General features: G+C 33.8%; 1 protein-coding gene across 1 annotated transcript in view; it reads left to right on the forward strand.

Moving 5' to 3' along the window:
• Nucleotides 1–3,509: 3,509 nt before the first annotated feature.
• The window catches only part of Zbtb20 (zinc finger and BTB domain containing 20), a 793,136-nt gene continuing 769,129 nt past the window's right edge, over nucleotides 3,510–27,516 (forward strand). Inside the window, exon 1 of the mRNA XM_047564557.1 lies at nucleotides 3,510–3,597. The gene's annotated coding sequence lies outside the window, so the exon portion shown is untranslated. The remainder of the gene's footprint in view (nucleotides 3,598–27,516) is intronic.

Below are 27,516 nucleotides of genomic sequence, written 5' to 3' on the forward strand. Positions count from 1 at the left end.
ATTCAGAGAAGTCTTTATTCCTTTGCAGACTCAGACACCTTTGGGGACAATTTTCCAGATGGGGAAAATGGCCCTCAGTTACAGAGGGAATTTTGGTTTTATAGAGTAAAATGATGTAATCATTGGGAGCTGTGTACGTGAAGTTTTGACAGGGGCTAGTTGAACAGGTTAAAGCTCTAATTTAGGAAGGTAGTTTTAAAAGGTTGAAACTTAGTGTTGTCTGGGGAGATAAGAGTCCAGATCCCAGGGATAAATTCTCAAATCTTGCCCATTGGTATTTGCTGTGCTTCCGTTCAGGAGTAATTAGCTATGGGGGAAGGTCACGGTTTAGGACCCAGCATTCAGTATCTGTCCCTTCCCCCCAGGGTCCATTGTTCCTTGGCTAGTTTCCCCATCCTCCTCCCAAGTCACACCTCTCTCCATTTTTCTTTGGGGGGCTATGTTGCAGGGATATTATTTTCCATAACCCTCAGTCATTATATAATTAGTTCCCTTATTAGAATCTAAGTGAGAGCAGAATATGATTTAACTTTTTATATCTGTATAGTGATAATTTCATTGTGTTATAAATATTTCCAGTTTCTTAGGAGTTAGGCATTCTTTCTCCTGTATTCTGATACTGTACATGCCACGTGTATACTCAGCATAGGAAGTTATTCATTCCTTTCTCTCTCCCAAGACATAGCAAACTCTTTGGGCAAAAACTCAAATCTTTTTTGTTTTTTCAGTTTCTAAGCACCTATTGATTTTTAAATGTCCACTACATATGTTTATTGTGAAGAATATGCACATGATATTTTTGAATGAATGGGTATAGTATAATGGAAAGAGGCAGGCAGACTTGAGTTACAAGTTCTATCACTTGTGACGCTGGATCAAGTATTCAAAGTCTAACTGTCCTCATTTGTAACCTAGGAAGATTATCATTTACTACTACTGACCACTTTTGAAACTTTAGAAACTTTACAAGAATATCTTAAGGCAACAAGTTGGATAACTAAGGGAAGTTTTTCATAAAATCCTTTTCTAAGCAATCACTACTTTTATTTTCCTTTTCTGTCTTGCTTTCTTCATTATCCTTCCAGGCTTTCTTATCATGCTGTTCTTATTCTTTTCCTCAGTTCTGCTAAGTGCTAACCAATAAACCCTCTTGCCTATCATAATTATGAAATTCTTGTTATGTCTTTTGGAGTGTCTGTATGGTGGGGAGGGGCACAGTAGTGGAGATATTTAGGTGTGTAGTGTAAATATGAAGACTGGGGCATTCCTTAGGACATAAGCATTCCTAATATTGGGAGAAACGGGTATAACAACTATCTTAAATAGAGGCAATAACAACCAGGACCTCACTTTATTATCATTTGAATTAGACTATTTCACTGCTTTCCTAGTGCATTATCATAACCCCAACCTATGTCAGTTTGCTGAAATACATCTTTAAAAATGTGTTGAAAGAGATAGGTTTTAGTAAAGTACTTTGAGTGGCCACTGCTGGAGAAAACTACTGGAACACTTTGTTAACCATACCGAATTTTCTTATGTGAAGTTGATCTGTATGGAATACTTATTACTATCACTACATCACTTTAGGTAAGATTTAGGTATAAATTAAAAAATGTTTTGGCTTCCACTCTCTATAGCAATTTGTATACCTCACTGATCTTTAGGTATGTGATACAATAGTTTTCTACATTCTGTAAGTCTCATATATATAATTCTTAAGATAGTTTTAAGGCATTAAAGAGGTCAAGGCCTTGTGCTTTTTTTCATTAGGGCTAATCTATTTTGCTTATATTCTGCCAAAGACTTCTATCTAGTCAAAGCCTGGCAGTTAGTGTGGAAAGCAGGCTGCATGTGCCAATGAAACCTAAATTAAAATCCAGAAAACTTAATTTAAGTCTATTGGAAACTCTACATCAAATCCATGTCTTAAAAACAATGTTATTTTCAAATAAAAAAATACAGAACATTTTATATGCATTGTATTTTTGATAGTCTCTTTTTTGTGTGATAGATCACTATTTAAGTTCCCTAAACATTTCAACTTCTTATTTTGGCAGGAATTATTTTTCTTTGTATACTGAAGGGCAATTACTTTTTCCATCTTAGTCCTTTTAAGGAATTCATTTTAGGACTTAAGGAATTCATTTTAGGACATTTTAGGACATCTGGGCTTTCTGCTGGCCTTGAGCCTCATTTTTCACCCCAATGCCTGAGTATTGGACCAATATTTGTATGAATCTGGCTCTGGGGAGAGCCATGTTGAGTGACAAATGGACGAGAATGAAGGTTTTATTGAAGCATCTGAATTGCATTTAATTTTTTTCGTGTTGCTTTATTTGCTCCTTCTAGCTCTCAGGTTATTGAATTTTGTGGGCTTTGGTTGGGTCGTGGTACTTCAGGCGTTTGGTAATAAGAAACATAATCTGCTTTTTCTGGTAGAATAACAAATCCTCATTTATATTAAGGGCGGCTTATTCCAAACTGTTTTACATAGTATTTTTCTAAAAGAACAGATTCTCCCTTTGAGCCATGGCATTGCTTAGGCGGCCTCTTGTGACCTGCCTTGGCAACCCCTGTCCCATTTCTCAAGAATCTAGACGACCCAGGGTGGCCTTGTGCGCTGCCACCACGCCAGACCCTCTCCTTTGCTTTCCCTCCCACCACCCAGGCTTCGGTTTCCATCCCGCTGCCTCAGCCGTCTGCGACGGCGACACCCCCTCCTATCCTCCTGCGGCTCTCCCCCTCCGCGCGTCTCGCCGCGCCAGACAGCGGGTAACCGCCGCCTCCGCTGGGGCATCCCGGCTCCATAGGCCTAGAGCGCTCCAGACACCTGCCTCTCACTGGTCACCGCCGCTGCCCCTCACCCCTCAGTCCCCTCGACAATTGGCCCTAGGCCGCCATTCGTCATCCTCGGGCCTCTCCTCGAGTCCCGCCTCCATCCTCGGGTCATTTAAGTTTATCACAAATAAATAAATAAAGGAGGAAATAGAAATGCGTAGAAAGTAAAAGCGGTTGGGAGGGGATGGAGGCGTGGAGGAAAAATGGGGAGGGGCGGAGGAGTAAACAACCGAACTTGATCGTGTCTATGTCGGCCAATCATGGCCCACTCCAGTCCGGTCTGACAGGCTCTGCCGACCAATAGTTTTCCATCTGTCGGATCACTGAACGACGAGAGGCGATTGACCTCTCCAGAGTGGGCGAAGGTGCGGCAGAGCGGGGGGAGTAGGACGACTGTCTACCAATCGTCTATTAACAATACTCTGAGCGAAGTTTCCTCGCCCCAATGGATGCTTAAGATAGCGGATTGGGTCTTTCCTAGCCCAATCGAAGAAGGTAGAGATGAGGGAAGGGTTAGTTGGGGGCGGGGACAGAAAGGGGAGGAGGAAGAGTGCATTTTGTTTATGGGCGGCAACCTCACGAGGGGCGTCCTATTCTTATTGGCTCACTGAAGCCAAGAGTGGCATGAGAGCAACCAAATAGTGGTGAAAGCTAGAGGTTCGCGGCATGAGGCGCCCAATGTGGGCCTTCTGCCGAAGAAGTAGGGGCGGGGGGAAGTTTAGGAGTTGAGGAAAGAAGATTAAAGAGCGCGAGGAGGTAACGCCAAAAACTCTAATTTGTTGTGCGGCCGGGGGGAGAGATGGGTGTGTGCGTGCCGAGGGGGGCCAGGCGTCTGCGAGGCGCTGGAGTGGGGGGCGGCTGGGCAGGGAAGGAAGGGAGCGGGGTGGGGCTGGGGGAGCGAGTTACGGAGCCGCGAGCCCGCGGGCCGTCTGCCGGCCCAGCGCGCGTCCCGCGCCCCGCCCCGCGCGCGCCCCTTCCCCCGGACGCCCCTCCTCGCGTCCGGCTGCGCCCTCACCCGACCCGGCTGGGAGGGTCTCCGGGTGTAGGGAGCGGGCGGGGCGTCCCGCATCTGGAAACGTGTCTTCTGCCTTCTTCTCTTTACTCCCTGCGCCTGGAGCTGCCGCTTCCAAGAAGAGGAGCTGAGGGGGACTAGCCGGGGCTCCGGAGCTGCTAGAGGCGCCCGCTTGTCTTCCGCCCCCTCCCTCCTCGCCCTCCCCTGCTTGCCGTGGCTCTCGCGGTCTCTGGAGCGTCTTCAGAGAACTGGGGGCGGGAGGTGTCCTGGCCCCAGAGCCGCTGGACGCCTCTCCAGACGCCGGAGCTACCGGCCCTCGCCTGCTTCGCTTCGAGGACTAGAGAGAGGAGGGGGCTTGGGAAGGGAAGACCCATCTTTCCTTCTTTCTCTCCTTCTTTGGGCCACTTTGGAAACATTAAAAAAATGTTAACGCGTTTTGATATGAGAGAAAACGGTTGGAAGATTTTTGAAAGTTTATGTGCGCTCCCTTACATTGTTTAATGCATTCCTGTCGGTGTGGCTTTTCAGGTCCTCCCCCAACCCCGAAGCCGTTACCCTTTTTTAAGGATGCTGGAGAGGCAGGAGGCAGGGATTTTCTAAAAGTTTTATTGATAAACACACTTGCATAAGCATATGTTAGGCGCACACACAAACTGTAAACATTAGCGAAAAACACAATATGGCGTACAGCTACACTACCTAGCGCGGTAATCCGCTGATCTTTTACTCTCAATGGGGTTGAATGAGGTCAGTAGCAGGATGACAGCTCTCCAGTAAAAATCTGAATGAAACAGGAAGTAATTTTGAAGCTGTGGGTGTAGTACTGTCCTGAGAGTCAGCATTGGCCCAAACTAAATTGAACATGTTACCTTTCTAGAAGTATGAAAATTATCTTCACTATTTTTATCATTAAAATTACCGACATGTTGCTGAAATGGCGTTTTGTCGCTGGATACCTTGTGTAAATTTCAGCTGATAATACTGGAGGCCACTCATTCTACCAGTGTTTTCTAGTGAACTGTTCTAAAGTTAACTGTTGTAACTTGTTGCCATTGAAAGTTTTTTAGGCATATAATTACTTTTTTGTAAATAAATTATATACATGTAAACACTGAATTTGACTTAAAATGGTTCAATTTCATCCTGTTCCTATTCCGAATCTGAAGGACCTTTTGCCATCTTGTGGAAATAGACTCCATCCCTACCCTGCCCACTCAGGTGTAGATTTGATGGGTCAAAATTTGTTCTTCATTTTTGCTTTGAGGCTATCTTATTTCTAGGAAAAGAAAAAAGCTGCTTACATTGATAATCATGCCCTTAATCTTTGTCATTCTTAGCCAGAATATATCAGAATCGAAACACAAATAGTACATGGTGATATCCCTGTACCATCTCTTGAATTTTATTATCCCCAGAAAGGTTTTGAAGATGTTCTTGAAAGTTTGCTGATGTTACTGTTCTTTGCTCAAGTTTTAATTCCTGAGATTGGGGCTGTGATTTCCACTGAGCTCAGTTTTGAAGGACTTTAAATTTGAGAACACATGGTGCTGAAGTAAACAGGTGAGAAGAAAAGTTTTTTAAAATCCAATAGCTTGCTTAAGTGAGTTGAGCAGTTGGGTATTTCTGGTTTTGTGATTTCAAACCTTAAAACACCAGTGAAATATAGGCCTCTTGCATATGAAGAGTGTGTGACAAACTTACTGGCTACCAGCCTTCAAATCTGCACGCCCTTTCATGGTGAGGTTCCAATTTTAAAAGGTTAAAGAAGTTTGAGACTAAAAATTGTCAAATTTTATTCATTTCCAGGAAGAAGTCTTTATACTTAGCCATGTAGGCCAGTGTTTTAAGACTACTACTATACCAAGAAGATACAGATGCAGATCATGTGCACCACTAGCTACTGGAAAGCAAGATGAGATTAAAGGAAATAATTGAGGAAGGAGAAACTTCATGTGGGAAGTTTTTTTGGGGGGTGGGGTGGGGAGGATAGGTATTTAGAACTACTTGAGGTGATGCCAGTTTCCTGTACAGTTAGCCTGGAAAGTTGAGACCCACCAATATCCAGCTTCTCTGTCAATTTAATAAGAATTTGACTACTTGGATAAGGAAGAAAATCTAAGGGAAAAGCAATTTTAATGAATTATTTTTGTCTCTTTAGTGAAAGTCTTCAGAACAACTTTCTGAAAAATTGGACTTCCTGGAAAAATGACTAGACCAAATAAATAATTAGGTCATTTTAGAAGAGCAATAGGGCTACCAACAAATTCCTATAAAGGATCTATAATTTATAAGTGAATTTCAAATTATTCCAAATATCTTCAGAATAAGTGATAGGAAGAAACTTTAAAACATTTAGAATATGGAAATGGAGCTTAATGGATTCTGTTTTATTCTCTGAAATAGTCATGTTTTTCTGAAATTGATGGTTAAATCATCAGACTGTTAAAGACATTGTTCTAGGCACTTGGGATGTTGACAGTGAATAATACAGAAATTGCCTACCCTTGTGGAACTTACATTGTAATGTCACATACAGTTTGTGTACCCTGCATTGCTAGGAAATGAGATTTTTGGATGAAACTTTAAACTCTAGCTGCTTTCTTATTTTTAGGAACTATGAATTGAAAAATCTTATAGAAGTTTCAGGGAGAGGAAGGTGTTTACCAGTTGCAAATTATAGGACAAGGAACTATTAGTTTACGTCTATTTGTACCTTTTGTTATTGTTATGAAACATCTCCATATATTTCAGTAAGTCTTTTTGACAGGGATTTTATGTTTTTCACCATTTTAAGCATGTTTTTAAAATAAATAAAAATGTTGCTTTATATTTGAAAATATCTTGTGTCTTGAAATTTACTGTAAAATTCAAATGTAGCATTGTCTTGTTAGCTAAGTATGGTAAAACAATTGTTAGAATAGCTGTTGATTTTTAGTTAAGATTTGTTTTAGGAATAAATGTGAAAAATCAAGTACCTTAATCTTTTTAGTTGTGGTTTTATCAAAAGAAGAGGGAAGTTGTAATTAATTTATAGTTGACATTAAAGAACCTGAAAAAGGGAGGACTGCACAAAAAATCTGTTATTTAAACCTTTTTTTTTAAAACTCCATAAGCATTTGATTGGCATATCTTTGATTTAATAGACCATTTGTAATGCAAGAGGAACATTACAGAAGATTTTAGCATTACTTTAATCATTTAATCTGTAGGTGGAAAAATCTTAGGTTCTAACAGAAGGAAACTTGGTACCTCATTAAATGAGTATATAATTTAACTCCGAGTTTGTGACTTCATGTAGTGGGTGTCTTACCTTTTCAAAACTTAGTTCATGGTTCTTAGAGAACAAGTTCTAATTTTTATTTTTCTCTTTATCATTGAGAATCTTACTTCGTTAGCCAAATACAAGTTTAGTTCTTAAATGGGATAGCTTATTTTATACACAATCTTTCTTCTTCCAGTCCTCCCATCCTCAGATGTTAAGGGTTTGTATCTCCATATGTACATCAGGATCTTTCCTTATGCTAATAAGTAGCAGAATCAACCTCTATACTAATGCATTTTAGAGGATCTGTCATCATAAGAAAGGTATAAATATGAAGATTTAGTAGGATATGAAGATTTTATTACATGAAATGTATTGCTTTAGCTGAATATTTTTTTTAAAGGCAAAGTGGAAGAATGGTTGGTTAATAGAATGGTAAAAACTAAGAACTTTACCTGATTCTAATATGGGTGGTTGGACAATGTGTGTTTATATGTGTCTGAGTATATATTTATATATGAACAGTTTTTTTTTAATAAAGATATATTTAGTACTAGATAAATAATTTCAGCTCTGCCCTGTGGTCCTTGATATGGAATGCATTCAAAGTTCCCAGGTGATTTTGCTTAACACACTTTGTTATTAGAACTTAACTATGAGTAATATAGAAACAAAAACTAGTTAAATCTTTGTAAATTTTTATTGGAGGAAGCTAGCATGTTATTTTGGAAGTTTTCTTGAAGTGTGATTACCAAGCCCTCCATAAATGAATAGAAACTGAAATGGGAAGTTTGTAGGACCTGAGTCCACATTAGATAGATGAGAGTTTCAAAACAAGGTATTCATAGTTCAAAAGATAAAATCCTGACATTTGTCAAGCTTTTTATAGTAATAAAATAAGCATGACTAATTCTATTAATATTCATATTTGTAAGGTAAGTCTAAGCATGTGTACAGTGCATTTTAAGTAAAAATTTGGGGTGTTATTGGCTAGACACAGTCATTTCTTTGCCAGAGATACTAGGCTGTGTGAGGGCTAACCATCTGTCAAGTGGTGATAGAGACAAAGAAAGGTTTTAATATACTAGTTTAAAATGTCGACAAACTTATTTTGAACTGTATTGTCATTTTGTTTTGGCCTTCATACTCTGTTGAATATGCACTGGGTCAGTTGCCCACTTTGTTTAATGAACAAACAATTCAAGGTCTAGATAAGGTTATTGTCACAGCTGATGAGTTCTGGAGGCAAAGATAAAATATGTTTTGATTTTGCTTTCATGTAATGATCAAAAACAAATGGGCTGGCCACCCACTAGCAATTATACAAACGTTTTCAGGCATGCTTATTTTATTGACCTGTTCTCAATTTGGGGTATCTTAATTTTTGTGCTTTATAGATTCAAACCTTATATTTCAGACTCATTCCTGAGCTGTTTGGGGAAAAAAAAAAGTTGCAACAGGAATCCAGATTGCCTGTTTTAGGTACAATATGGTGTGATGTGAAATTGAAACAGCAGATTGGTGAGAAACTTTAGTTTCAAACAAATATAAACTAGTTTGTTTAGTGAAGTCATACACAAAACAGTAGTCTCTATTGACAGGACAACTTTTTTTGGTTGACGTTTTTTCAGTAATTCCATATTATGAGGTCACTTTGGTTCTGTGGGCCAGAAGTTTATTTCCAAGTTGTTATATAAGAAAAAGAAGCCCTAATATTGCTGATTGTAATGATAGTTAGATATGGCAGGCCAAGGAATTATTTATAGCAGCATTAATTATATCAATAAAAATAGCAATATTAATACTGTGTCAAAATCCATTCTTGACAGTATGAGGTAAACAAAACTATAGTTAAAGCAGGCAGCCTGTCTTTACTGTCAGCTCATGAATATGCACTTCAGGAAAAATATACACACAGTTTAGAGAGTTAGGTGTACTGATTTAATCTCTTTTCAATTACTTTTGACATTTTTTAAGAGGTGTTCTTTCTAATTCAACACAAGATTAAAAATATCTGGGTTTTTAGTTTTGAAATTCCTGGGATCCATTATCTCACTGTTATTGGTAAGTTTATAAAGATTTACTTATTTATACTTCACTGCTTTATAAATGATCAGAAATTCATTTTATGTGTACCTTCATTCTTGTAACACAGATTACCATTGCAAAACTAGAAGAATCTTTAACAGTTTACAAAACAAACAAAAACCACCACCATATCCTCCTTTCCCTTTCTCTCTCTCTCTCTCTCTCTCTCTCTCTCTCATACACACATATACACACACACACACATCTCTGATAAAAAATGTGCTCTACTGTAGTTTTGATTTAAGGGAAAATTCAAATTTTAAGTTTACTTTTAATCAGTTTTTTTAAAAAAACATTCTTACAGTATTTTAAACTTACTTTCCTAAGAATATGTAATTAAGGAGGTTTTTAACAAAAGTTTTTAACTTGAGGGGACAACATCTACCTTTCAATACCTCATGTTAAATTTAATTATTTTATTTTATTGCATATTGTCAAAATCTTGGGTGTAAGAGTGAGCTAAAGAAGTTGGTCTAAATTGAGTGTTGCCACTAACTAGTGGTATGATTTGCCGCCTGTCATATAGTTGTGTGGATCTCCACCATATTTCATTATCCCTTGATAATGTTTTCATCAACATTTGAGTCCTTAGTTTCAGGTAGTGATACTGGTTGGTGAAGTTTAGACCACCAGGAAAAAGTGAAATACTCCTATGTAAAATATTTTACTTTGTTTTTTCCTTTTAATCCTTGGTAGTTTTCATTTAATGATACCTGCTTTCAAATTAAGCATAATATATAACTGTCTATAGTTAAACACTGTAGATACATAATATTAAGAACTTATAATTCCTTGAAGTTGGTAAATATAATAAATTTATTAGTTTATTAGTATGAATTTTTCACCAACTGACCTTAACTCAGGAAGCTATATTTATAATTGAATTCATAAACTTGATTCTTTGAATCTCATCCAGCACAGAGTTGTTTACCTAGGGAAAACAGGTAATAACAGAATGAATTCACTCCTAGTCTTTTCTGATTTCATAAAATATACAGGTAGTTCAATAAATATGTCTCCAAAGGGAAACAAGTGAACTTGGTTTTGTACCTCTCTTGTTTCAAATGGGAAGTAGATATACTTCGAGTAATCAGGAACTGCCTCCATACAGATCTTAGAAAATTTGTAATTTTTAAACTACACATTTGATTTTAGATCCTACATTATACCCATCCAGGAATAGATTTACATAGGAGGGATGATAAGCAGACAAATTTGACTATTTTCATATGGGGTACTGGAAAGAGTCTGTGTTAGAAAAGACTTTGCACACACTGTCCTGTCATACATAGAAAAAACAACTGGATGCAATTCATGTGGACATAGTTTATAAATCTATATTTAATGAGAACCTCAGTGTTTTCATTTAAAGTTTCACTTAGGTCCTTTAATTGACTCATTTATTTCTTTTACTATTATAAATGCTTATGAGAGGCTCAAATCTATTAAATGCTACCTCTTCACAAATGTAAACAGAAACTGCAAAAATTTGTATAAATCTGAATCCTTTGCCTTTCCTACATCTACACACAGCTCCAAATGTTCCTGGTACTGATCATATAACGTAAATCACCCCATAGAATATTTAGTAAATTCTACAATATAATAGGCAATATAAATCAATTCTAGCCTATCAAGTGTCTAGTTTATAGAAGTTGCAAGAAAAATTTGAGATAAATCATTTGGGACAAAAAGTGATTTCAGTGTTTCAAAGCATGCACATAATGGGAAAGATACTCCAAATGGCTTAAGTGAAACTGATTTTGGAGTGTTGACTAAAACTCAGCACATGTATTGAGGACTTACTGTAGATTGTTTTCTAAAGACTTTGGTGTCAAAAACACTAGCACTATTTTTAGAGGGAAGCACAGTGAAAAGAAAGTTAAATGTATTTTATCCTTGTACTGAATAATAATAATTCAGTAAAAGGACAACAGTAGTCAACATTTATTATGAGCTTACTCTGAACAAGACATTGGTTATATATGTATTTTTTAGTTAGTTCCACAATCATAGGGAACAGGTACCTTTATTATGCCAGTTTTCATGCTAAGCTAAGGCTCAGAAAGGGTAATTAAATATTCCAAAGTCACATAGCTAGTATATAACAGATGGAAATTCAAACTCAAGTCTAGCTCTAAAGCACCTAAACTTTGGGGCTGTTTTCACTCAGAGCTTGTTCAGATTAGTACTGGTAATTTTATTTAGAGAAAGGCATACTAGATTTGGAGAAGGTTCTAGAGAAGGGCACAAAGTCAGAGTTGTAAGTAGTAGGAATGGTTGCTATGGGAGAGTCTGGTTTTTACAATTTAACTCTTCAGTCTAGAATTAAAAATGCTGAGGGAATTTGTGCAAAGATTTTTACAGAGAATAAATTCAGTAGCTGCCTCCTGATGTGGTGCCATAGATAACAGTGGAAATCAGTAGGAACAGGTCAAAGGAAAGGTTAAATACTGGGTGTATTGGGAAGGTAGAAGTTAAAAAGAAATACTAAATCAAATCAGCTTGAATAATCAATAATTAGGTATCATAGGGAAATAAGGATATGGTAGAACATAAATATATATTCAAACTGGTAGATCCTACTGACTTTGGAAAGCCTTTATGTTTATTATTTGTTATCTCTGCCCTTTTATTTATTTCAGAAACCCTAGTGTTGGAAATACAGAGACTACTATACTTTGGGCACACACACACAAAAAAAATCCATAAGAATCAATGCTAGCCTAGATTTAGGCAACACCTCTAAGCATACTACAAGTATCTGATTAGTACAGTAAACTATGTGGTAAACCCATTTCTTGAGTGCCTGTTGTGTGCTACCAATTTTGAACTGTTCTTAGGGGCATTTATAAGTTGAGTTCAGCTTTCAAATACAAGAAAATACCTGTTAGCTTTTCTGAGGGTTTGATGGATATGAGGGGTAAAATAACTTATATTTTAATTTTAATTCTTTATGCAATTTAACATTTGATCCCTTCATGGAATTTTAAAGCAGGCTCTACCAAGGTTAGCATGGAACATAGTCTAGACTTTGCTCATGCAGTTTTAACTTTACCTTAGTATGTCACTATAATGAAAGGAAGTTTTAATTTTATTTGATAATGTACCTCAAACCAAGTATTCATACTCATACATCCTTTGTCTACAAGGTACTAAAGATTTCAGAAGTTTTTAAGAGATAATATTTATTTTTGAGCTGTTATATATATTAGTGTGAAAGAATAATGAAAATGTTATAACATCACTTATAGGACTTATCACAGTATCTGATATTTTATTCAGATTCTTATTGTTAGCACATTATGGTATGTAGTACAATAATAATTTTTCAGGTTATATCACTGAAAAAATATATTGTGAAGTTGGAAAAATTAACATTCAATTCTAGCATGAGAGCTTTCCTCTTCAGGTTCGTTTTTAGATCTAGTCTTGTTTTAGTTCTTTTGATATCCGATAGTACCTAGTCTTCCTAACAGCTATGTTGTTTGCATTTCATCATCCTTTATATATATGGCCCCCAGATATACTCCCTTGAAAACTTATGCCCTTTTTGGGGGGTTTGCCAGGGATTGAACTCAGGGGCACTTGACCACTGAGCCCTGTTTTGTATTTTATTTAGAGACAGGGTCTCACCAAGTTGCTTCCAGCCTCACTGTTGCTAGGCTGGCTTTGAACTTGAGATCCTCCTGTCTCAGCCTCAGGAGCTGCTGGGATTATAGGCTTGAACCACAGCACCCAGCAAAATGTGTGCTCTTCATCTTCTTGTTCTAGAGCAAAGTAACACTATGATGTAGAAGGGTCTTTTAAGCTGAGAAGCAAAATAGGAAAAATGAACAGGATTTCAGGTCCTTCCATTCAGATATTCTGTATTACAGTCTCAACATTTTTAACAAAGTTAGAATTTGAAACACAGTGTACAGGAGGCAAAAATAAATGCTGGTTTTTATGTGTATTTGGGTTATGCATATCTTTCTATTATATGTGTAATGATGACACTTTCTATTTAATGTGTGATGATGAGTTTTATTTGGCAAAAATGGGTGGTTCCAGTATAAAGTGAATTTGATTCAGTTTTGTGTTCTATGTGCAGTTAACTCACAACTCGTTTTTGAGATTTTTCTCTTAGGAAAAGTAACAGACTTAAACCACAATACATGTGGTATTTAAGGACAGATGCTATGCTTTACTTATCTTGGTGGCCAAGATATTTGTCACACAGGTGGAATTCAATAAATGTTGTTGAGCTTTTTTTTTTTTTTAATCTATCTGAGGAATATGACTTTCTTTAATTTTTGTGTACTAGTGTAACCATTTCCTGATCTTTAGCTAACTCTGGTTCAGATTTAGAGTTGTGAAAATTATTACTTGTTTTAGACTTTCTCTGTAATTTTCCAGGACCCAAACATTTTTACACATGCTCATGATCTTTCATCCTTTTAGACACTTAATGAAATTCTATCATGGCAAGTTCAATAAAAAAGTACATTTATCATGATTCAAAAAAGAAATATATCAGATATCACCCATCAATGGTAAAGCAAATCTACTACAATCAATTCAGGATATTGTGTTGAATAGAGTACACAGAATTATATTACCTATTGATTCAAGGGTGAAACCCAAATTTCATATCCTATATGATTCTAATCTGGTTAGTAGGACAAACAAACCATAGTACTTTTTGCACTTTGTAGATTGCAATTGAGATTTTGAACATTTCATATGAGCTTTTTAATTCTTCAAAAAAAGTTTATGAAATTTCACATAATTAAAGTAGTTTTTGTTAATTTTACTCCATCTGAGTTATTTAGAAATAATTCTAATTAAATACTTTAATATTAATGATATTATATCCATAGCTCTTTTAGAAAGTGAAAAAGATAATTGGACTGTGAACAATATTAAAGCCAATATAGGTAACCACATGTTGGATACATGTTTAATTCCTGTATAAATAGTAACATCCTTTTCATAGTTTTAGAACTTTCTAGTACATATTGGAGATTTTACTTGATTGTCCAAGTCATAATTTGTTTTTCTACAAACTGGAACTACAACAAATTGATTTGAAGTTATTTTCAAAACCAAAGATAATATGCCCTGAAATAATTAAAACTGGAATTGCACTAAAGCTTACATAAAGTGATTAATAGCTGTAGTATATTTGCAGATCAGTATCTAAGAGCATACAAAAATATCATTTTTATATACTATATGATACTATATGCAGGAATATGTCTTCTGAGGAAACTGTTGATTTGGGGGAATAATAGTAATGAAGTCCAAATATAGGCCTGCACACCCCAGACTATTTTAAAATAGATGACTTTAAAAGCATATTGATATGTATGTAGAAATTTTGTATCTTCAATTGGGCAAGTAACTAGGAGAAAAACTACAGGAGTCCAGGGTCAACATCAGAAAACAGCAGACATTGGGAAGAAGTTGGACTTCAGAAGTCTGTTAGCCCCTAAGGAAGAAGAAGAATATGTATTTAAGAATCCAAATCTTCCCAAATAGCTATAAAGTCAAAATAGCTCAACAGAGTATTTTCTGTCTCTGAGGCTAAAAAGAAATAGAGATAGGACAACATGGAGATATTCTTCCATGTGCCTTGGCAGGGCACTGACAGTCAATATTTGCTTTTTACCACCTGTGGTACTTCTTTCATTTAGAATTCTCTCACCATACCTGAACTCCAGTTATCAATGAAAATTTAACAATCCATTTGTGGAGACCCAGTAAAAAATGAGACAAGAAGATCAGGTAGGAAAATTGGAAAAAAAACACCCAAAACAACTAATTTTGTTGACTAATATAGATGGAACTGAAACTTGAAATAAGTAAATAAATAAATTAGGAGCACTTAAGGAAATTCAAATAAGAGAATTTCAGGTAATAAAAAAATACCTGATTTGAACAACTTAGTGGACAAATGGAAGGAAAACATGGTCATTGTTGAAATATGAATTAGAGGAGCTGGCATGGCATCACATGCCAGTAATTGATGGCAGATTCACAGTCAACATCAGCAAGTTAGTGATACCCTGTCTCAAAATAAAAAATGAAAAAGGACTGGAGATATAACTCAGTGGTAGAGAGCCCCTGTACTGGAAGAAAAAAAAGAGAAAAGATGAAGAAATATGAATTAGTATATATTAAAAGACCAAATGCAAGAAATACATCAAAGGACAAAACAAAAATAAAATCATAACTTAAAAGGTGAGGGTTGCAGAATATAGAAATCAGGACATGTGAATAATAGTAATTACAGAGGGAAAAAGTTAGAATAGATGAAGGAGAAATATAATTTAAAAAAAGCAATATCAGATTAAGAAAAATCAGTCTATGGATTGAAAGTGTTTACTGATTATGGTCTTGATCAAAAGGAAAAACAGGTATATCCTGATAAAGTTGTGAATTCTGCATATTAATTGAAACAACTCTTAAGTAGAAGGAACAAAATTCTATAAAGGAAAAATATACCAAAGTCTCAGAAGTACATATCTGCAATACTGGAAACTAGAAGATAAACTTCTGCAGATTTCAAAAAGGAAATAAGTGTAATCTAAAAATCTCAGTTACCAATTGGACCTAAGGTGAAATGCATTAAGAGATATGTAAGAGTGTATGTGATTATACCCCATCTGAGAAGGATGCTTGAGAACAGATTATAAGCAAACAACAAATGAACCAGAACAAAGACTTCAGGATGAAAACAATGAAGAGGAAAATAATGACTAATAATGAACATTTACATATAATTCTGCATGTGAAAGTATAGATAAAATTTCATCTTAAAGATAGGTGGCTAGCAATATTTAAAATAAGTAATTTCAGGATATTGAAATAAATAATCATCTTTCTGTTAGAAAAATTTTAAATGTAGTAAACTGCTCCGTTGAAATAGGAAATATGAGGGGGCTGAGTAGCTGAAGTATAAGAGGAGGCAAATGGTAAGGAATGAGGAGAAAGGCAAAAAACAAGACAGGGACTTATTCTAAAGACATCACAAGAGAAAATGAAGGTGTGGAATCTTTTGGTGGGAGAAAAATGTCACATACATGATGAACAGATAATAGTATCTGTTTAAATAGAGTTAGGAAAGGGAAGATAATGAGAGAAAATCACTTAGAACTTCCATATTAAGAAAACAGAATGCATTACCACTTGTTCAAACAAAATACAGGAAACTGTAACAGTAACAAAAAATAAAGTAATTGTAAGTCATAAAATTAAGTATTACAAACTATTGCATTTAATATGCATGGACTAAATTCTCCCATTAAAACATAGATGATGTCAGATTACATTAAAAACAAGCCAGCAAAATTATATTACAAGAAAAACACCTAAGACAAAGTTATGAAGAAATGATGGCAAGATGATGAGTATAAAGATATGAAGCCAATGCAACAAATAAAAGAGGAAAAAATGAGTGGTAACATTGACATCAAACAAGATAGGATTTAAGGTTAAAAGTTTGGAAGAGATAACAAGGGGTACTTAATAATAAAGTCACATTTATGAGCAAAATCACACCATAGAATGCTACGTAGTCTTTAAAAGATGTGAATTAAAACTGTCTCAGGTGATCCGAAAGAATTTCTAAGAATTACTATTGAGTGAGAAGAGTCCTGGATAGAAAAATATGTGTAACATTCAGTTTTGAATAATAATGACAAAATTCCTGAATATGTGTATTTAAATGTAATATCTAGCTGTGTATATATCTACTTTATGGTATAATTATTTGCAAAGGGAGAAGAATATAGTAAGATGCATACTAAATTGTTAAAATGAATTAGCTATGGGAGGAATTGTGAAAGGAGAGCAATAGTGCCAAGCAATAAAAGGAAAAGACAAGTTACACTAAGAAAAATGAATTAAAAAGTCTAAAAAATAAAAAAATTCTACTTATGGATTTTAATAAAATTCAATGTATTTGAATATATATTATGAATGTATTAAGCCTTTAAAATATTAGGTCTACCTTTGATGCTGAAGAGTTCTTATTTCTGTTGTTGGTATCCAGGAAGATTGCTTTTTTCCTTTATGTTTGCATTTTCTTAATTTTGTATTACTTGCTACCAGAAATTTCTACTGTTCTCTTAACTCTTTAGATGATCTTCTAGGCTTTCAGGTCAAACAAACTTATCTACAAATGATTTATAGTTTGGGATCACATCACGTGTCTATAGGCCAAACTTGCATCAGGGCTGACATGAAGCTGATATCCTTAGTAAAATTTTAGGGGCAAGTTTTAGTTAGTTCAGTGTTCATTTTCTTTGTTCAGTACCTTTCTGTGTCAGTTATTAATATTTTTAATATTACTTCTATTGATGTTACAATTAATTATAATGCCAAGTGTACATGAATTAGTGCCTTGCACTAGAATTTAGCTGATAAATACTTGCTGATTTGACTCCATAAATTACAGGTATAATAGTGATTTCAACAAGGTAATAAAATGTAAAAATGAAATATAAATGTAAAAATGAAATAAAGTAAAGGTATTGGAGGGAAGAATAGAACTGGAAGTATATAATTATTGTAGGCAAAACGGTTGATTTCTGTGTCTCAGAGTCTTAATCTTTAAAATTGTGATAGTTGTATTTTGCTTATTTCACATGACTTTTGTGAGGGTCAAATTAAATAATGTTGATGTGCTTTGAGAAGCATAATGCATTGTGCAAAGAATTATGATGAAATCTGAAGGGAGTCATTTTTTCCCTTAATGGTCATGTATCTGTATTTCAAGTTGCATGTTTAATATTAAACCTCTTAACATATTATAAATGGAACATATTACTGATGAAACTATCAAAACCTCAAACAGACAAATCAGTGAAGTCTATTGATGATATGAATATAGTCAGTTGCTTAAAGTCTAAGATTTTTAGAATTTCTTTATTTCTTTTCCTGGTCATTAAGGGACATTTACATTCAGGTACATCTCCTGATGATCTCTTGTTCCATTATAGAGATATGGATATTTTGAGGGGAAATCAGGGCCTTTATTCTATCTGGACATAATGATAATGCTGTATTGTTTTGACATAATAAATGACCTTGGATAGCTAAGTACGATTTTGTTGTTATATTTTATTGGAAATTCTCTAACTTATAGCCATAGTTAATAGTGACTACAGCATGAATACTTTATGTAGTAAAATATTTTATATTATTTTAGTTACCAAACACCAGATTTGTCATTGTCTAGTTTTTTGGGTGTGGGAGAACCAGGGAATGCCTAGTATTTAGTAGGTTAACACCACTACAAAAAGATTAAAAACACCTTTGTTACAAAAATGAATAGAATGTTAACTTATCTTATTATTAAAGATAACTAGATTCTGATTTGGAGAAAATGGAATAAATATATCTAAGTCTAAATAAATTATATTATACTTGACTCTTTTTTCCAATAGTATGTTATAGTACATCCCTACTTAAAATTTTCTTGCCTCAATTATTTGATTTTTGCTTTCTTCATAAACTTTCTTTTCACTAATATAACCTACTCTTTTTCTAGTAGTGGATATGATGTTAGAGTAAAAAAGTTCTTAAAAAGACAGTAATCTTTCTTTTTCATTTATTTGTATAGTAAAACCTACCTGAATTCTCTTTGATATTTTATGTTTCATTTAATGAAATTTTTTAAATAAATTGAACACATTTTCACTTTCTTATGTATTGATTACCTTTATTAAATATGAATCAACAGCAATTATGTGGTATTTTGAATATATTTTCAACTCTTGTTTAAAGATAGAAATTCTACTAAAGTAGTAGTGTTTTTAGTATATGCTGCATACATACTTGGGTGCGTTCGTCATTGTCAGTCATCTCTTCTGTTTCTTTATATCTTTGAAAATAAATTTCTAACCACCAGTGATTTTTCTCTCCAAATAGTTGGCAGTTTTTTAGTGAACACCAAGGCACTGGAAAATTCAAGTGATCTGTTTATTCTGGTCCTCAAAAAACCAATGTGATCTTTATTTCTTAATATCCTTTCAGTTTCTTGTAATTCACAAAAAGATGTCTTTTACTTCAAAGTAAACTCTGAATTCCAATATCTTTTATCAAATTTACTTCTCTTTGAAATGGGCTAAAATAAATCATTATTTCTAAGTAGTACAGTAAATTTCCCAAAATGTGACATCTATTATCTTAGTATTCAGTTCAGTTTAATAAGTTTGCCTTCAAGTCTCTGAGTTTTATGTTTGTTTGTTTTTGAGGTACTTGGGATTGAATCTAGGGCCCCGTGTATGCTAGGCAAGCACTCTACCACTGAGCTGCATTCCAAGCCCTAAGTCTGAATTTCTTCAATCAGTGATATTCAATCTTAAAACCATAGTGGTTGGGTTTTTTTCTCTTACTTTTTAATTTAACCAAGTTTTAAGCTATCTAAATAAAATACTTATTTAAACCTTTTCATTAATGAGGTTTTATATTGTTGCCTTGACTTGATTCTTTTTAGTTCTCTTACCACCTCATATTTGGAATTGACTGGATCATATAGATTTATGGGATGAGCAGCATTTCATATTACCTGTAAGCTAAGAATATAGAATTTCAGACTCTGTTCTAGACCTAATGAATCATCATACTCCTTTTAGCAAGACTCTATGTCATTCATGTCTACATTAAAATTTGAGAAGTATTTCTAAAATATTTGTCATTTAAAAAAATTGAAGTCTGAGTGCATAGAATTAATCATAACATGATTCATAGTCATTGTCCCATGTATTATCCTCATTTCATTCACTTATTCATTCATCCATTCTCTTAAATCAAAATAAATACCTGTGAACTTGTCTCAAAGAATTTGAACATTAAAAATCATTTACTTCAGTCTATGTATTCTTCAATATGCCCTAAGAGGTACCATTGTCCTAAAATTTGTGTTTATTTTTTCATAGGTCTTTCAAAAAATGAAATTATATATAGATTTACCACATATAAATGTGTGACTAAATAATAAAGTAATTCAATCATTATCGCCTGGATTTTTTCACTCTCAAGCTTAGGTTATTAAGGTTCACCCACATTGTTTGTAACTATAATTTATAGAGTTCATTTTTACTTCTATATAATATTTGGAATATGCCAAAATATATTAGTCATTTTTCCTGCTATTAGATTTGTTTCTTCTTTCATTTCCATCAATAGTGCTGGTATAAACATTCATGTGTATCTCTCTTTGGTGACATAAGACATTTTCTTGTGTATGTTTAGATTGGAGTTGCTATGTCATAAGGTATGTTAATGCTCAACTATACAAGACATTGTTCAATTGTTTTCCCCAAAATGACATCAGCCATATGCACTTCCACAAGTAATAGAGATAGTATATCTGTTGATCTATATTCTGTTTAGCATAATGTCAGATTTAAAAATTTTTGCCTCCCCAAAAATCTCATTGTGGTCTTGATTTGAATTTTCTTCTTTATCAGTGAGGCTGTGAGCATGTATGTGTGTGTGTGTGTGTTTTCCTGTGAAACGGTTGTTCATGTCTTTTACCTATTTTTTCCTTTTAATTTTTTATGATTCTTTTTATTGACTTTCATGAATTCTTTTTGTACTCTGGGTGCCTTTTCTATTTCCTCTCCCAATTTGTACCCTATCTCTTCACTTCCTTTTAGTTATTTTAATAAGCAGAAAAATCCTCATTTTATGTGGTTATATTTATTATTTTATTTGTCATTCTCTGAATTTATATTATATAGAAATAAAAATTTAAATTGTTTTCTTAAGGGTAATACATTTCCAGCTATATTTATTATGTGTTGTGGTTTTTGCTGTGATTTGCTGTGCCACCTCTTATATAGCAAGGTTGTATCTAGGTAAGAGTTTGCCCATAAATTCTTTTATACATTCTTGGTTGGTTTGACTATTCTTATACAAGTTATACATTTTCTTGATTAGTAAAATTTTATAATAAAACTTTATGTGTGATGGTGGGCCCCCCAGAATTTATCTTTTTAAATCTGTCTTTTCCTTGAATGTCAACTCTTCTCCCAAACCCACTGCTAATTTTTAGTTAAATACTATTGCTTCAGATTATCCATGTACTTTTTTTGTCTAAAAGTTCATCCAAAGCATTTCTTATAGTAACTGCTTTTTTAGCTTTTTTTGCAGTTTGATAATACCAGTCTGTTAGATATGAAAACAAACACAAAAAAATGACAAAATATATTGTCAATGTTATAAAATTCAAAGGAATTCAATTAGTATACCAAATTTGATCCATTTATATATTTTGATTCCAAGTTGATATGTAATTTCTTAACAAAATACAAAACACACACTATTAATTTGTTACTTTTAGCAGTTTTTTTTTGTTAATCTAAAATTATCCATGGAATTATATTCACTTAGGAATTATTATTTTCATTTTAGTTCTATATCACCACTATTTGCCAAACAATTCAACACTTAAACATATTTTCACTCATTTGTTTCTTACAACTCCCTGAGGTAGTTAACATTATCTCCATATTACAGTTGAGGAAGTGAAGACTGAGAGTGGGTAAGTAGCTTGTTTACAAGTTGTTTAGATGGTATATGCAGACAATGCTAGGGAATGTTCCTTGTGAAAGTTTCACTGTTATCCTTCAACAGAACCAACTTAATGATGATTTACAGAATTCAGCCTTCCTTATATCCTATACCTAATAGTTTTATTTAGGAGAATAAAGTTACACATTGACATCAAAGCCAATCTTGAAAGGGAGTAGAAAATATGAGATAGATAACCTTGGAGAAGTATGTAAAATTGCCTTGGAAATGATGGATTGAATGCGTGGTTACTGGTTTTGAGTAATTGACTATATAAGTGACAAGCATTAGGTCTCAGGTCATATTTAGCATTAGCTGAAGGAAATTCCCTCATTGATTTGTCTTTTCTCCCCTAGGATGTCCAGAGCATATATGGTAGTATATTTTTCAGAGAGAATTGACAAGTATTCTGCTTAATGTTTCTGGTAAAGAAACACTTTGACAATTTAATCTGCTTCCCTTCTTAATCCTTTTGTGTTTCTAGAATGCTTACCTCTTTGTTTTCTAATCTCTGTGTCTGTTTGATTTCTAAAATAAATTATATGATTAGATAAGTAAATTTTTTATTCATAAGTCATGTTAGAATATCTTCATTATTAATCTGTCCTAAATATTAATTGTTTAATTATGTGAAGGGCAGACATTCAGGAGAAACAAGTTTCTGTGAATGTAATGAAAATAAGTGCTCACAAAATTGAGATGATGACGAAACTGATACATCATAAGACTCCTAATACTCTTGTGTGCTATCTTACAGAAGTGTAAATTTGAGAAAGTAGATGAAAGACCCTCACGCCTTCATGAACCTAGAGTGGATGCCACAGAAAGGGGTGCGTGTTACCATAATACAAAGAACTAGGTTATGACAGATCATTTGGAAAGTAACTGTACTTCCATCTTATCGAAAATCATGGATGTTTTCCAGTAATTGTAATATCACAATAAATTACTAGGTTCTGACCTTTTGACTGATATATTTTTGCCTCAAAAGCAGAGGTTTGACACTGGAAATTAGAGAAGGTAAATTTTGAGGGGTAAGTGCTAGTTGATAAGTGATCTAGCTGTGTGAATACAGGCTTGTGGGAAAGTGATGGTAAGGAGGGAATGAGGATTAGTGGACACCAAGGTACTACAGTAAGTAATCTATAGTAGAAATATAGTAATCAGAAGGAATATCCATTTTAGGAATTTGTGGTCAGAAAATGAATAGGATCAATATGTAGGAAATTTTATAGAAAATGTTCATTGGAAAAGCAGGATTAGACTTTATGGAGAAGCAGGACAAAGGCATTGTAGGATAGTGATGCCTTTTGATTGAATTAAAAAATCCATGGAAATTGGAGATCACATCAGAGATAAAGGATTGTACAATCATTATGTGGCTTGAGTTACATCAAATGTAGATGGGAATATTGTTTGAGGAAAATTTTTACACTTAAGGGAGAATGGAGAGCATGAAACAGCTTTATACCATCATTTACTACAGAAGATAGAGGAGGGAATTAGACTCTTCATTGGATTCACAATTGAAAGTTAATTTGGAGGGCCCAATAGAGAAAAAAAGAACATGTATCTTGATACTTAGATTCATGCTTTAAAACTTCAGTTGGGCCTTCCTAGTTATTTCATTTTTAACTCCCTTACCCCAATTAGAAATTCATCTCTCCTATCTCTACCTGCCAATTCTTGCCTCTGGTTTCACAATGAAAATTGAGACAACTCAGCAGGACATTTTTCACATTTTCTTTTCAATCTAGTTGTCTGAGATATAGTTGTATTTGCTGTGTAGTCAACTTCTAGTAGCCTCTGCTTTTAACATTTAGATTGGAAATGGAAGTGAGATTCTAAATACTCAAAAGATCCCCTAACGTTCTGAAATATGTAGTTTTATCAATACTTAAAAAGAAAAGAAAGACCATTGAACTTGATAAGAGGAACTTTAAATTTTAATTTAAAAAATTTCAAAACCTAAAAATGGGGAAAGTTTCTCAAGTGCATAAAAAGAACTACAAAGGACATAAAAATAAATTTTGAGCATTAAAAATAAATTGAGACCGTGGTATTGGTATTTTATGAATAGCACAAACTATTCTTTAAATAGGTGGTTATTGGAATATGTTAGGTTAGTATATGAATTTAAACATGATGAAATTAACCTATATGTTCCTTTAAGATATGCCTAATTTTAGAAACTATAATCTCTATAATCTCTCTATTAAAGCTTTGCAGCATTTCCTGCCATACTATTTGGCGTGAGACTAAAAAACGTTTGAAAATAACAAAACACTCTTCTCCATAAACAAATCTACTGATTGTCGGATAACATATCTGGACCATGTCATTAACAGATTTTCACTTTATTATCCTTGCCTCTTGTATGATTAGGCCTCATGATCTGTAATCTTCCTGGTTCAAGTCTCAATAATAGTACAAAAATATTTCTTCCATCCTTTCTTTTTCCTTATCAGAGATGATTCTGTTCTTCATCTTAAATCAGTTTAACCACTCTGGAAAAAACAAATGAATGGTCCTGGCAATAGGTATAATATGAAAGGTAAAATGTTGTTAATTATTGAAATTGGATGGATGATGAGTAAAAAGAAGTCATGGTTTACTATGATTGTATTTGAAAATTTCCATCATAAAAAAAGATTTTTAAAATCCAGTCAGAAAATAATTATATAAAATAAATCAGTTCAACCAGTTGCCCAATTGAAACTAGATGTGAATTTAGGAAATTTAGGACATAGATTATAAAACTGACTTTATTTCAACAATTTATTGATTTCAACATAAATTATTTATTTTGCTCTATAGTCTGGTCATTTTTAACTTTAAAGAACGTTTTATTACCTTAATGGCAAAAACCAGGCCTTAAATTACCAAACAGGGAATCTTGACATTATTTTTCATTAATTCTGAAATTTTGTCCCTTTTCAAGTCCTAAATTGTTCTCTTCTGATTTAAAGCCATTTTGAAATTGTAACCATTCTCTGCCATACATGCTAAAATACTGGAGTCTGACTCAAAGACTTCATTACTTTTTTTTCCTTGGCTGAACATAATTTACTGCTTTGAGTCAGACATGTTTGATTGTGCCATTCTGTTATAGTGAAAAGAGCTCTGAACTGGTAGTCATGAGTTTCCAGTCTTAAGCTCGAGTTTCTAGTCACAGCACCAAGACCTTTGGGAAATTATTTTCCCCGCTTAAAACCTAACTTGAAATTATCTTACGTTTCTCATTTGGAAATTTGTAACTATTTTTTTTCTTTCCTAGATTAAGGCACTCTGATATGCTGTCATTTGTCCCCATCTGTCTTCAATGCATCTTGATGATTTCATCCCCTTCATGTCTTCACTTTGTATGTTTACATTCCCAGAACAACTCTTGATTAATTTTTTAAAATCTATTTACAACAAAAAAGAAACAAACATATCTATTTACTATTGATTTTTGGTTTAACTGCTTGTGCTGAAAGTATGATATTATATCTTTGAGATTGGTTGAGACTTTATTCAAGATCTACTATGTGATGATTTTTAAAAATAAGCTTGAATTTTTAGGGCAGATTTTGATTTAAGAGCATAAGGTCCAGAGATTTCCTGTATGTCTCCTACCTCCACACATGAATAGCTTCCCACATTACTAACATTTCCTACTACAGTGGTACATTTGTTACAGTCTATGAACATACGTTGACACATGAATGTCACTCAGAGTCATAATTTATATTAGGGTTCACATTTGGTGTTGAGATTTATATGGTTTTGAACAAATGCATGACTTGTGTCCATCATTGTAATATACAATGGTGTATATTACAGAGTATGCCCTAAAAATACTCTGTGCTCCATATATTCTTGTTTCTTTCCCCCAACCACTGATTATTTTGTTGTCTCCAGAGTTTTGCCTTTCCAGAATGTAGTATAGTTGTAATCATAGGGTATGCAGTCTTTTCAGACTGGTTTCTTTTGTATTTAAGTTGCCTCTGTTATTGACTTTATTAGTTAACTGCCATTTACAAATCTGGTTCCTAATAGTAATCCCAAATAAGTGATTCACAATTAGTGTGCTTGCCCTTTCTCCCTGTCTCAGAATGATCATGTTGGGTAGAAAAGAATCTTGAAATTAAAGTATTTGAGTACTAGTTCATTCAATTTACATCTGTTAAATATGTTGACATTTAGATAAAATAGAAATAAATACATGCTAAGATATAGTGAATGCTTTTTCTGTGCCAGACATTTAACTTCACACATACCTAGCACCTTAAGAGCTTATTGCTTATAGTTAGGGTGCTGGATTGAGTTTAGTTGGGGGACCTTAGAACTCTTATTATCTATAAAAGATAAAATAGGGCTCAGTGATAGGCTGCTTGCCTAGCATGTGCAAAAGCTCTGTATTCAATCCCCAGCATCACACACACACATGCCCAAAGAATATACTAATACTGTAATATTACTTATAGGGTTTATGATTGATTAAATGTGGAAAATATTTTAAAATGCTCAGCATGGTGTTTGAATATGGTCAAATGTTTGATAAATGTTAGCTACCTATATTAAAAATAGTTGGATTATTTTACGCATCACAAAATTATATGATATAGGTTCTTTTGTTCGAATGATGAGGACAAAAGTTTTAATACATTAAGGGATTTGTATAAAGTAGTAGAGCCAAGATTTGAACTTAAGTGGTCTAAATCTAGAACACCCAGACCTTTAACTTTTATGCTCTATTTTCTCCTAATTAGTAAAAAAATAGATAAAAGAGAAGGTAGGGGCTCAAAAAAATGATTCTTCAATTGTGTCTTAAAAAGTTCTCCTGGGGTCTTCTAAATGATTAATCAACTTTTCTCTCAAAGTTAGTTAGATGAAATGAGGATCTTGTTTTAATAGACTACCCAATATTTTAGACATTCCTATTTTACTGATATAATTTTAAAAGAAATTAAACAATATTGAGAAATTTATCAAGGAAGAATACAAAATTATACTCTTAAATTTTGTTTGTGAATCTTTTCCCATCTGGAACAAGCATATAGCTATTAAAAGTGTTCATGTGGGCATATCTGCTTAATTTAATGTTTTTCATATAAAGCTGTTTTCTAGGAATATATTACTAAAATATTTGTGTCAAGTAAAATCTTAGCTCATAGAACTACTGATGATAATAATGTGATTATGTTCCTACATCACTTTGAGCTGAGTCAGATAGTTTAATATTTATTATCATTAGGTATTACTTTCTTGGTGTATCTTAGCTAACTTTCAGTTAGCTCTGGGTAGCATTTTTTTTAATGAGTCAGTGAAGCAGCTTGGATGGAATGGGGAGATACTAGATGACCTATATTAAACTCTAGCTATGTAATTTACTACTTTCAAGATCTTGTGAAAATCATTTACTTTCTCTGAAGCTCAATTTATTACTGTGAAAATTGGGATAATGACAAATTACTTCACAGGGTGGCAATGAGAATTTAATAGTTTATGTGAAGAAATTTTTAAGCTGTTATTTGATACATGTAAATTGTTGATGCGAATCATTACTAGTTAGAAGAAATCTATAATACAGTAAAATTTGAGAATATTTGGTTTGGGAAGAGAAGGAAAAAATGAATTATTATTTAATGAGTTTTGCTATGGATCAAACACTGTATTTATTCACATTTACTGCTTTTTTCCCTTATTTTCCAATGAGGAAACTCAAATTTAGGGAAAAATTTAGCTATTTAGGGTCATAACT

The sequence above is a fragment of the Sciurus carolinensis genome, chromosome 9 (genome assembly GCF_902686445.1).
Source record: "Sciurus carolinensis chromosome 9, mSciCar1.2, whole genome shotgun sequence".
Classification (NCBI taxonomy): domain Eukaryota; kingdom Metazoa; phylum Chordata; class Mammalia; order Rodentia; family Sciuridae; genus Sciurus; species Sciurus carolinensis.